This window comes from Pleurodeles waltl, chromosome 10 (assembly GCF_031143425.1).
Source record: "Pleurodeles waltl isolate 20211129_DDA chromosome 10, aPleWal1.hap1.20221129, whole genome shotgun sequence".
In the NCBI taxonomy this organism is placed as follows: Eukaryota; Metazoa; Chordata; class Amphibia; order Caudata; family Salamandridae; genus Pleurodeles; species Pleurodeles waltl.
Window position 1 is genome coordinate 496,077,209 of NC_090449.1, and position 13,653 is coordinate 496,090,861.

A 13,653-nucleotide genomic window follows, 5' to 3' on the forward strand; every position below is an offset into this window, starting at 1 on the left:
GCGTTGAACGAAGGATACCGGATGGTGTCGGTCGATTTGCAGGACGCATATTTTCATATTCCGATCCTCAAATCGCACAGGAAGTATCTCCGGTTTGTAGTGGGATCGCAACATTATCAGTTTGAGGTCCTCCCGTTTGGTCTTACTTCAGCACCTATAGTCTTCACAAAGGTGATGGCGGTGGTAGCGGCAGAGCTCAGAAGAAAGGGGATAGCGGTGTTTCCCTATCTGGACGATTGGTTGATCAAAGCAAAGACTCGTGCGGCGACATCTCCAATCGACAACTCAGTTGTTGTTCGAGCTGGGTTTTTCAGTCAATGTACCCAAATCTCACCTGGAGCCCTCTCAACGCCTCCTGTTCATAGGGGCAGTATTGGATACGACATTGAATCAAGCCTTTCCTCCGCCCCAGCGGGTCCAGGACATTCAGGCGTTGGTTCCAATGTTTCAGAATGGAGCGGTAGTTCCAGTCCTCAAGGTCCTTCGTCTGCTCGGTCTGTTCGCTTCTTGCATTCTGTTGGTCACTCATGCACACTGGCACATGAGGGCTCTTCAGTGGTGCGTCCGCAGGCAGTGGTTTCAGCACAAAGGGGATCTCGAGGAGTCGATAAAGATCTCCAGAAACGCTGCAGTGGATCTTCAATGGTGGGCAGCGATCGACAACCTGTCACAAGGAAGGCCGTTCTCGCTGCCGCCACCAGTGGCCACGGTAGTAACAGATGCTTCCACTGTAGGGTGGGGAGCTCATCTGGGGGACCTGGAGGTCAAAGGCCTTTGTTCTCCGCTAGAACCGAGATTTTACATCAATCTGTTGGAATTGCGGGCAGTATGTCTGGCTCTCAAGGCCTTCCTCCCATCCATTCGGGGTCAGTCAGTCCAGATCCTGACAGACAACACTACTGCGATGTGGTATATAAACAAGCAGGGAGGAGTGGGGTCGTATCTTCTCTGCAGAGAAGCTCTTCGACTCTGGTCCTGGCTTCAGGACCACAAGATTTGCTTGGTAGCACATCATTTGGCCGGAGCTCTGAACGTGTGTGCGGACGTTCTCAGTCGACGCAGCTCGGTCGACCACGAGTGGCGTCTTCATCCAGATCTGGTTCTGTACATCTTCCAGATGTGGGGATATCTGCAGATAGATCTGTTTGCAACTCAGTAGAATGCGCAGTGCTCGTTATTTTGCAGCCTCCAGTATCCGGTGCAAGGAGCTTTGGGGGGCGCGTTTCAGATGTCCTGGAAGGGTCCGTTGCTTTACGTGTTTCCCCCCCCATACCCTTGATTCCTCGAGTTCTGAGGAAGATCCGTCAAGACTGAGCCCAAGTCATCTTAATAGGTCCAGATTGGCCAAGAAGGGTGTGGTATTCAGACCTTCTCCAACTCTCTCAGTGCCCGCCACTCCGTCTCCCTTGCAGGGTGGACCTCCTCTCGCAGTCGCAGGGGCGGATTCTACACCCACACCTCCAGAGCCTGCACCTTCATGCCTGGAGATTGAACGGGGCAATCTGAGTTCATTTTCTCTCCCACCAGAAGTGGTGGATGTTATTTTATCGGCCAGGCGACACTCCACCAAATCAATCTATGCTAGTTGTTGGGCTAAATTTGCATGCTGGTGTAGAGAGAACAGAATCGATCCCTTAAAAGCTGGTTTATCTGACATTTTGTCAGTTGCTCTTTGTCTGGCACAGAAGGGTTGTGCGATTCCTACAGTCAAAGGTTATTTATCTGCGCTATCCGCTTTTCTGTGACTTCCTGATCAGCCATCCTTCTTTAAATCTCCTATTGTTTTAAGGTTTCTAAAGGGACTCACTAACAAATTTTCACCAACACCATTCGTTATGCCTCAGTGGGACCTTAACTTAGTTTTAGCGTTTCTAATGGGGTCCCCTTTTGAACCGATGCATTCTTGCTCTTTACGGTTGCTAGTTTTCAAGACTGTTTTCCTGGTGGCCATAACATCTGCCAGAAGGGTTAGTGAGCTTCAGGCTCTTAGTGTAGAACCCCCATATCTTTCTTTCTTTAAGGACAAAGTGGTGTTAAGGACTAAGGCGGCTTTCCTACCGAAGGTTGTTACACCCTTTCACCTGGGGCAGTCGATTACTCTCTCTTCCTTTTACCCTCCACCTCACCCATCCAAGGAGGAAGAGAGGCTCCACCGGCTGGATCCACGAAGAGCGCTGAGCTTCTACGTCGCCAGGACGAGAGAGTTCAGGCAAGATGATCAGCTATTCGTTGGATACGTGGGGAAGAGGAAAGGTAGAGCGGTCCACAAGAGAACGCTATTCAGGTGGGTCATTCTATGTATTAAGATTTGTTATTCTTTGGCGAAGAAAGAACCACCTGTGGGGCTTCGTGCCCATTCCACCAGGGCTAAAGCAGCTTCATCAGCTTTGGCTAGAGGTGCTCCTGTGGCTGACATCTGCAGGGCAGCGACCTGGGCGTCCCTCCATACTTTTGTCAAACATTACTGTTTGGATTCTGAGGTTAGGAGGGATGGCCATTTTTCTCGCTCGGTGCTGCAGGATTTCTTGGTATGACCATTCGGGCACCCGCCTCCGGAGGTGGTACTGCTTTGGGACTCTATTCTTTTGGTGAGGAATCCACAGGTAGGTGTATCCATCAGAAGAATAAGTTACTTACCTTCGGTAATGCTTTTTCTGGTGGATACAGTAACTACCTGTGGATTCCTCACGGTCCCACCCACCACCCCGTTGCCTGACTGGTCAAAACGAGAAATCCTTGGGTGAGCATCCTTGGTCTTGTATATATGTATATAACTGATTCATGTATATAGTGGTGATATCTGTATTTACATTTCCTTTGCAAATTAAGATAGTTCAGAGAAGGCATGTTTGGACTTGACATATATATATTTCTCTTGTATTGAGCATTTATTACTGTTATTTATAATATGTTATTATAATAAATGTTCTATTTTCATTCATTCGAGATGAATATGTACTCTTTAGGGTCAACCTGTTCGCCTCTATGGCACGTAAAAAATGGTGATAACTGACGTCTGCACGTCGACGAGGGCTTCTTATTGCCTGGATGACATCATACGGCGTCGCGTGGACTCGGGCGATTGTGACGTCATCGTCGACGTGCAGAGCTAGAAGAAATTTCCGTTGAGGCTGGCGCGAGGGGAGAATTCTTTTGGTGAGGAATCTACAGGTAGTTACTGTATCCACCAGAAAAAGCGTTACCCAAGGTAAGTAACTTATTCTTCTCTCTCTATCTATCGGCTGGATTGACTGTGAGTGATCACATTCTGCTCCTACACAAGGAGCATATTGGCACACAAAGTAGTTTTTGTTCAGTGCCAGGAACTACTGTGGCAATCAGTGGATCAACAAAACTGGAGGGAGGCCTCTGCAAAGAACATGCAGGTCCCCCTGCAGAGTCATTCAGGACAGGTGCTGTCTTGAGAGGGCCCCCTGGAAGGGGGGCTGCGGACAGTGTTTGTTTCAATGGTGAGGATCTGGAACCTCGCACAACAATAAAGTGTTATAAAAGCCATGTCAAAACAAGACACAAATTGATGAAACCAAAAGACTCACAAAAAATGTTGGATAGGTTGGCTTTGCTAATGCTCGTTTATTTTCATGCTTCCCGTAATCTTGTTGAAAATGGTGACACTGATTTTCCATTAGGAATATGTTTTGGAAATACTTACATGCATCACCACATTTTACTAAATGACGCTTCAAAGAAATAGCACGTAAAATCTCATAGCAGCTAAACGTTTTCTTTCCTAGTTGCATTTTTTCTGAACATTTTATTTTGAAAATAAGGAAACATAACTCTAGCTTACAAGCTTCTGCGAACATTTGCATCTAATCAGAGAGCATTCTGAGAGCATTACACTTGGCCTTATATTGTTAAACTTTTCAAACCTGTGTACACTTTTTTTTTTTTACACACTGGAACCAACCACTGTCAGTAGTGCAGTGTGACCTTAAAACGTTTATTTACAGTGCCCACCTTAATAATGAAGACTTTTCATTAATGAACCATCAATACAAGTTCGAACAGCATTAATATATGGTCACACATATTATCTCAAATGCAGATAGTTCCCATCCCTGTAAACTGGCAGCTAGAGGGTTTGTGCTGCAGGGGGTTGGGTCTTCCTGTCCTAAGGACAAAATAAACATGAAAACGTACTGCCCTTGACCCCAAACAATATGTCCCGGGTGTTGGGCAATAGAAATTCTACATCCCTGATCTGCGAAGACTTGACAGATAAAGGGGTGGAATTTCATCCTTATAAGCTGTTACCCCCAGATGACATCACTGCACACAATACATTAGTCAAGAGTGTTGAGTGCTGCAAATACTTATGGAGTTCATCTGGAAGAAAAGCAGTCAGACTCATGCTTCCTCCTTGAAATACTGCTAATCAAGCAGAAGAGAAACAAATATCCCTTAACGCTACCCAGCATGTTGAACCAGAGTAGAGAGGTATTTAAATAGCCAGCTGTATCCAAAGCAATAACACCAAGGGTGGAAAAGACTTACCACTCTTCCTGCAAGGATCCACCCTACATCAGGGGAAATGTGGCAGCAGTTTCCCTCTTTGTGGCAATAGAATGCAAGAGACCAAACACTCCCACATCTACAGGACCACCTCCATGGGACAAAGGAAGTAAGACAGTAGGCTAGGCAGGGAGAAAAATAGAAAGATCAGCAGTGGCACAGTGGCAGATAGCCAACTCGAATGCTTTATGAAACAGATATGCCAACCATCAGTGGAATAAAATAAAGGAGCTCAAAGAAACACCTGACAGACAAGTGCAAAAAGAGGGCAAGAGCAGTGTTACAGAAGGGCAAGAAAATTGCCAGTACATGACTGAAATCTGCACTGGACGCAGTAGACACTGCCAGTAGATAGCTCTGCTTGGCTGAGAATCTAAGGATTTAAACAGGAGGCCCAGTCAGCCATAATTAATCTGCGGTACATGGAGGGCATTCTGGATATGCAGTAGACAAAACTCTTTAGCGCATGTAAAAGGATAACAAAACTGCCAAAGCCATGTGAGCCCAACAGCATAAGGAAAAGTTCAGAAGCATGACCCAGAGGAAAGGAACAGCCTCAAGAGGAGCTGTGCAACCACAGAACTCTCACTGAGTAAGAGCGACCATAGAGCAGATTCGCCTCTTCCAGAAGGGGCAACATCTCACAGTGAGGACAGTGGAGAAATTATCAGCATGATGGCCTCCTGCATTCTTATAGTGTCGTTTGAAAGACTACATAAGACCGTTACAGGAAAGGGTCCAAGAACAATAGTCTTAGACGTCCGGGGGGGTGGGACAATCTAGTGGTTGTTACAGACACAGTTCAGAGAGAAATGCAATGGTGGAACCTCCAAAATCTGATAGTGGGGCATCCATTCAAACCACCAACTCCCTCGGTGACCATCACAACATATGCATCCTACATACGATGAGGAGCTCACATGGACAAGCTAAACAGCAAAGGCCTCTGGAACTCTTGAGTAAGCAGTGCAGCACATAAACATGCTGACTAATTTCCTAGCACTGGAGGCCTTCCAGAAACATGGTACAGGAAGGACAATTCTGATTCAGATAACAGAATGATGATGTTCTACCTGAAAAAGCAAAGTGGTAGCAATGTCTTACCTGCTATCAACCTTGGCCCAGGAGATTTAGAGATGGGTGTTAAACAGAGTATTGCTAGAAGGAATACACCTTCTGGGAAAACAAAATACAAAAGCGGACAGGCTAACCAGAAAAGTGAGCACCACGCACAAATGGGAGGTACAAGAAATGCTGTTGCAGATCTTCCATTTATGGAGGACACCACAAGTAGATCTGTTCTCAAGAGGGGGTGTGGCCTGCCGAGAGAAGATGGTGGACGTGTGAGCTGAGCAGTCCATTCCGACCCTGCCAATTATCCCTCTCAATCCTTCCTAGCCAGTTGTGACGGACGGTCTTTGGTCTGCCTTAGCCTTGGACAGTAATGGGGCAGAAGCTGCAGGAATGCAACGGTGAATTGCGGTATTGTGAAGGCCTGGGCATCTGTGCCGAGACACTGAGGTCCTGGGCCACCGCACCCGCGACACAGGTAAGTGTTGCGTGGCCTGTGGCTGTAGTGGAGGGCACTGCTTGGCCCTGTTGGATGGCGGACCACCCCACAGGGTCTTAGGTGCTTGCTGTGCGATGCGGGAGCTGGAAGTACAGTGTTGGCGGTGCTGGAGGCGCCTTGTGTACCTACCACAGCCTAGTGCTGCTCTTGGATTAAAGTGGCCGCATTGGGACACCTTGCTGTGCCAAACAGGCTCTGGACACCAGTGCATGGAGTGCCAGGGGCGACTATTTGCACCTGGGGACACTGGGGCGCTTTACGGAACCCCCTCCATGTGATTATTCCTGCTCTAAGTGGAGATGGCCATCTGGTTGTGGCACAAGGATGGAGGCCTTGGAATGTAGATCTGGAGTGGTGTAGCTGAAAGGGTAGAAGGCAGGGTGTTGCAGACACACTGGCCCTTGCCTGTGACTAATTTCCTTGCCTCAGTGTGGAGAGGTCCCCATCTCCTGCCTGGAGCTTCATTCGGTGTGCAGCTCAGCACCCAGTAGACCATCAGAGGAGGCCCTAACCCTGGGACTGTATGGAGGTGGGTCAAGGTGGGCCCTGGGGGGCGGCCTTGGCAGAAGTTCCCTGAAAGCAGCCCTGTTTGGGGTCGCCTGGTGGCCCTAACTTTAAAGGAGGACAGGCCAGACACCGAATGTTGGCCTAATTTGCACTGGACACAATGCTAGAGGCCTGGTTCTAGGATATCTGGGGCCTGAAGAGCAACTGGAGCCCATTACTGCTTGGGAGACCTGGGGCTCCCTGTCTAGTCCTGCCTAAGTGTGCCCTCTGGGACCTATGAGGAATCTCTGTCACTCCAGAGTATGACACAAGACACACCACTGTTACGGTGGGGAGGATTTCTGCCATCCTGTGTCTGACTCAGTTTGATTGTGACTGAACCTTATGATGGGACTGTTGCTTTTGGGGGTCGATCTGGCTGGCTGGGGTGAGCAGCTTCTCCTGACCCCAGGAGTGGTTCTTAGACTGTCATAAGGGACTCTGCGGTGTGCTTGCTTTCCGGATCCTTACCAGGGGTAAGCATACAGGCTCAACCACTGGCTCCCAAGGGACACCCGCACCAGAAGACATGCCATCTGAGGGTGGCATGCAGCAGGTGACCCCTGTCCTTCAGCAAGCACTGAACAAAATTCTGGCTGACTCCAAAACATCTCTGCAGACGCAGATAAGACACATATCAGAGGAACTGGGCCTTCTGCGGGTGGACCATTGCATACTCACTGACAGGGTGGTTGAGGATCTTGGAGCGACGCAGCACCAGATGGACCTTACTGAATGAGTTAAAATTCTGGTGGGCAGGGCAGGGTGAATGACGCTGGAAGCCAAGGCGCAGAAATGCGCGGGGGTCATGGGGCTACCTTAGGGGAAGGAGGGTGACGACATGATTGCATACATGGAGAACTAGATGAAAATCAAGTGGTTCCTACGGAAGTTACCTCCTTCTTTGCCCTGGAATGAGTGCACTGGATCCCTGTGACCCCCACGCACAGCACCAGGCCACCCACCAAGGCAAGTGGTGGCTAGACTGCTGCACTATAGAGAGTGGGATATATTGCTCCAGAAAGCTTGTACAGAAGAGCCCCTTCTGAGTGAACCATGCAGTGTTAACCTTGTTCCTCAATTTCACCGTGCCAGTGAAAGGCTAAAAGAGCTTTCTTCCTAGAGGTTAAGAGAACTGCGGGAGAATGGCCTCAGATACTCTCTCCTGTTCCCTGCTAAACTGAGGGTATTGTTGGACAGGGCGGCACACATTTTTCTGAATCCTGCCGATTAGACAAATATAGGGTGGAGGGCATGAGGGGCAGTTCAATGGAGAGACGCCCTTCCCCTCACCAGCACTCAAAGAAGAGACACTGGGCGCTTTCTTGTGTGAGCCAAGTTCAGGGTCCAAGGAGTGGCCCAGGCAGAAAGGCACAGGTTAGCACCCTGTTGAAAGTGACAGACCTTGTCCATTAGCGGCGCTCAGACTCTGGTGCTGAGGCTCATTCTGTAGATCTTACATCGAATGATGCCTAGGTTAGTAAGCCAAGTGTGCCACGTGTGACGCTGCATATGGCAGACAAACTACTTTGATTGCTGATCTGAATTTTGGTGCGAAGGCATATGGGAGGGTAGGGGTATAGGATGGGGTGTGGGGTACCCATGACGCGTGGGGTTTTAAGATGAAAACAAGAGCCTGTGAGAAGAACCTCATGACTACTGGCTACATCTGTTGGGCTTTTCTGGGACGCGGAGCAGGGGTAGGTTATCCACCCGGTGGCCACACAAGCGGGTTGACTATACAAGCCTGGACCACTGATGCTTATCGCTATCCCGATGGGGCCCATCCTTTAATACAAGGATGGTTTTTGTGGTACGAAGAAATCCAGTATTGGGTTATAACATGTGGATTAGGTAAGTTTTTTTTGGTCCTGATGAATCGCACCGACCTTAACAGACATTTTTTTGCGAGAAACATGTTGACCCCGATGATAGAAGTATAGTTAGTTCTGTACTCTAACTCTCCACATTCCCCCAATTCAGGGTCTGACAGTTTTTATGTTTCTGAGGGTGGACTAGACATTACTTCTAATCCTTACCCACACTCTGTTTTTTATCATGACAGGGGTCTGGGTTGATTAAATACGATATTTCCAGACCTCTAGACATTTTTATTTTCACATACCCATATACCAATCCCACATACTAGCACTCAGCTACCGGCATTCCTTACACTCAAAAGATCTCCGGCAAAGAGCCCCCACGAGGGGCCAGTCAGGCATTGCAGTGCCGGCCTGATGAGGAGCAAAAGCCTGATGATGAAGCATGTCACCATTTGGTGAGGGCTCATGTTCTAATAAGAGCATACTCATAGACTCTATTACTTACTGTATACATTTGTACTAGCCTAGTGGCTGGAACTATGTACTTTTGCTTTTCTGGTACATCTTTTGGGTGCCTTTGTGGTATTATTATGCTTGACCACCGTACTTTGGCATTTGTCCTTTGATAGGGGAACCCAACCTTGCGGCAACTGCTTAGATTGCATAGAGGTCTGCTGTGGGTGGAGCTTGGGGAAGGGGGTTTGCTGCTCCTAGTGTGTGTGAGCTACGACTAGCTGGATGTGGAAGTGTTGAGTCGGAGCAGATACTGGTGCGCATTCCCTGTATGACTTGCCCGCCCCCACGCAATACTCATCATCACGGGTCAGTGAGTAATGGTCTTAATTTCTATGTATTTTTCATTTAACCTACGTTTGGGGGGCTGGCCGTTCCCAGGCTGCTCTGAGGTCAGGGAAATGGGGGGTTAGCACATCTATTGTGTGGATTACAGAGTTGGTGCAATCAGACTCGTTAGATTAAAATTAATGACTTCCAACGTTAGAGGCATGGGAACAGCTGCCTAGAGGCATAAGGCATACATGTTCCTCAAGCGCAGGGTAGTACATATAGATTCCTTTTTATTTATTTTTTTAAGAGGCACACCTCACCACTGTAGAACTACAGCGCTTCTGGAGGTGTTTGATAGGTCATGTAAAGCCCACAGTGTACTCTGCATATGCTCGGGCACTCTGATCTGGGTCTGGGCAGAGGTCCCCTTTGAGCCTGCACAGGTTTGAATAGACAGTGATGGTAGATACGTCTTGGTAGATGGGAGTCTGGATGGCAAACTCCAGACGCTTGGGTTGTATATTCTCCTAATCAGGACCAACTTCTGTTCCTGACCCACCTATTGTGTTCTCTTCAGGGATTGGACATGATGATTTGGGGTGGGGGACTTCAGATGCGTGGCTGACATCGCCCTGGACCGCTCCACTATGCCACTCCTGAGGGTGCTGCCCCATAAGCTTACGAAAGGGTTTTGAGAATGGGCAGGCAGTTGGGGTTTTGAAGGTATCTGGAGGATTCAACATGGTGAGGAAAGGGATTACTCTTTCTACTCTAGCCCTTAAGTGTTCCACGTCCATCTGGATACAGTCCTGTGTCCTGCATCCCTTTGCCAATTTGTTTATCATTCTGAATAGCTGGGTTGCACCATCTCTGACCAAAACCCGCTACTTATCCAGTTAGGCACCCCTATCCATATTTGGTGCCTTTTGCTAAGAGCCCTGGAACATAGCATATACCGAGATAGCCTCCAGGGAGTCTTCTCGGACTATTTTACCAATAACTTAGGTACAGCCTTGTATTGCCTTCTTGAGTGGGAGGGCTTTAAGGTGGTCATTCGTGGGCACTGCATTGGTGAGACAGCGGGCATCCTGAGGGAGCTCGACTGCAAATTGGTGTTGTTGGGTGGGACCATACATGTTCTAGGCGACCCCGTAGACACTGACCCCGACTCAAGGCTATATCTGACGGAAACCAAGGAGTGGTACAGTGTCATTCTAGAGAATCTCGGATGCCATAACTATAAAGATTATTTTGCCAGGGTGCATAAGGGTGAAGGCAAAGCGGGCAGACTCTTGGCCTGGCTGGTGCGCCCTGAGTCACAGGTTGGGGGGCAGGCAGGGTCCTGATAATTTCCATGATCCAGCCAGATGATAAGTGAGTGCACATGTAGGTGGAGCATGGCGCTTTTAGGTAGTACTGGATGCTATTGGAGACCATCGGAAGGACCACAGGAGAGTGTAGGATCATTGACTCCATTGAGCTACAGTGCCTACCGCTGATTGCTGCAGAGGATCTGGGTGGCCCCATTACACTGCAAGAAATCAAGGAGGCCATTCGGGAAATGGCGCAGGGAAAGACAGCGGATCCTGATGGCCTACCAGCAGAATTTTATTCCACCTTTGCTGTCTCACTGGCCCGCACTATCTGCCATGTATAACAGAGCACTAGGACCGAAGGAACTGCAAGCTGCCACCAGGTACATGATGGTTATCCCTTTCCAGAGACGACTGTATTGGGGAGGGGGGGGGGTCGGGCACCCCCCACAGCATATCGCCTGTTGTCGATTTTAAAATCTTATGCAAGATGTTGGCCATGCACCTATTACCACACATTCAGGTGTTGGCCCGTCCCAACCAGTATGGGTTTAGCCACATTGCAGCACCACCCTTCACTTACACCGGTTCACTTGGTACTGTTTGCTGCCTGCCTGATGGAGATGCCAAAGAGGGCCTAATGGCTGTAGACGTGGAAAAAAGGCATGTGACACAGGTGGGCCTACCTTGATGTGGTCATGAACCAAATCAAACTGTGGGCCTTGTAGCTGGTGTGTGTCCATCTATTATATACCAACACTGCTGCTCGGGTTAGGACAGGCCAGATCGTGCCAGACTCATCTGTTGTGTTACAAGGCAGGGATGCCCGTTGTCTCTTCTCATGCTTGACCTTGCTATATATCCACAGGCAAAGCTGTGTAGGCTGCAAGGGAGAGGTAGAAGTATCCATGAGGCTGGCACTGAGTACTTGATATAACTATTTGCCAGTGACCTTTGACTGTACATGTCCAACGTGGTTACAAATGCCCCGTTCATGTTCCGGCTCTTGCACAAGTCAGGCTGCGGGTGAACCCGGCAAAGACATGCATCTTCCTGGTGCTACCCGATACTGACTGGAGACCTTGGTGCTTGAGATTAGCTGGGCCCTTTCCACATTACATTATATGGACTTTTGTGGCACTCTGGAGACTGGCATGGATAAACCTCGCAAGCATAATGGCCTGCACTTACTGTTGTCTGTGGGAAAGAGTAGACACCTGATCAAATGGTTGTATGGTGCCCTCGGTGGGATGGTATGGAAAGATCTGCTCACCCTCTGGCAAAATGCGCTGATATACTGGACAGAAATTCCAGATTGGGAATGGACAAAGATGTGGGCCTGCACACAGAACGTGTCCCGGAATACCAGGTTTCAAGTCATTCAGTTTAATTACTTGCATCAAACCTTTCCCACTCTGAAGAGATTGACTGGCATACATGGAGGGGAACGTAAGTGCTGTCCTAGCTGCACACTAGCGGTGGCAGATTTTTGTCACATGACCTGGTTCTGTTCTCATGTACGAGCATTTTGGATTGCAGAGGTGCAGAGACTGAATGTGACACTGAAATGGTATTTGCTTGGTACCTTAGAGGTGTGCCTACTGAGTTTATTTCCTCATCTGGTATCCAAGAAAGTGGGGAACTGTTTCCTTGATTTAGCCCATATATTAGGCGCAGTAGAGATTTTCATGAAATAGACGGTTGGTCTGGTGATAGAGATGGGTGGCAACTGTCAGGGACTGGGCTTGAACAGAAATCCAGGTGCCCCACAGGGGGGGAGGTATGAGGACTAAGGAGGAGACAGATAGCTCCACTTTAGATGCATCAAGGTGATTGATCACTTGTAGGTTATGAAGAGCCATGACTCGGTGTGACAGTTGCTCTGCTGAGTGTCTCCTTGCCCTGCTTTCTGTGCTACTTGTTCAGTAGAAGACCCCGTGCCAGCTTTACCCCCTCATACACTCTCCAAATTGAGATTCTGAATGATAGCCCATCTGGAACCCAATGTCAGTGTTGAGGTTGTGTTAATGGTCTGGTGTTACTATAGTAATGTATATGCAATGCACATTAGAATGTTCCCCCCTTATGGCTTCCTGTCTTGTGGATGGTTAGAACCGTCGGGTGAACAAGAGAATTAGGGGTGCAGATATGAGAAATTTTATTTTGTAAATGTATACTGGGTGACTTGTGACGCCACTCACAGTATAGGCATGATGGTAATGGTTAAAATACCAAGCTGTTCTGAACTGTACTTGTGCAGTGTTGTGAAAAACTAATACAAATATTTTTCAAAAAGTAGACCTATTCGCAACGCAGAGCAAAGCAAAATGGCAAAGTTTTGCATCCCGGTTTTACCGCTCAGAGTCACTAGGGAATGCCCTGTTGATAAAATGGTCAGGGTGATTTTTCTTACACCTTTCGAACAATCCCAGTGATACTGAAAGTGATACAGAAGTGCAGGCAGAAACAGGTCAACCTAATCCTGATAGCCCCACAATGGGCTGGACAGTCATGGTTCTTAGACCTTAGGGAAATAACCCCAGGCTAGTGCATCGCACCCCCAGCACACCAAGACATGCTGACAGTACCGGGCAGGTATGGCACCCAGAACCAAACATACTCAGTCTAGCAGCATAACGCCTGAGGGCCGTTTGACACTTTAGTTTGCCAAGTAGTGTGATGGAGATTCTATAGGAAGCAAGGTGATCAACAGCAAGGAAATATTACAGCAGCAAGTGAAAGAAATTTCAACAATGATACTACAGTCCATGGAAATGCAGAGTCTGGACACAGGATGCCAGTCATTAGATACTTGACATAGCTACTGGACAGACATATCTCATACAACTGTCAAAGTTCACCTAGCAGCCATTGTAGCAGTGGTAGCTCCTCCGTTTGGGTGGAGGAGCATCGCCCCCTCTCCCCCCCCCCCCTCCCCCCCCCCCCACAGCAGCAGCTGCAAAACCTTTTAAAGAAAAATATAATAAACTGTTTATTATCATTTTCTTTTAAAGGGGTGGGCCACAGGGTGACGTGCACTGAGTGGGAGTGCTCAGCACTCCCATCACAGTGCATGTGT

The 13,653-nt window shown here is 48.4% G+C and overlaps 1 protein-coding gene across 36 annotated transcripts in view; it reads left to right on the forward strand.

The window, feature by feature from the left end:
• Positions 1-13,653, forward strand: part of MAP4 (microtubule associated protein 4) — a 1,914,856-nt gene that overhangs the window by 738,972 nt on the left and 1,162,231 nt on the right. The gene's annotated exons all lie outside the window — the stretch shown is intronic.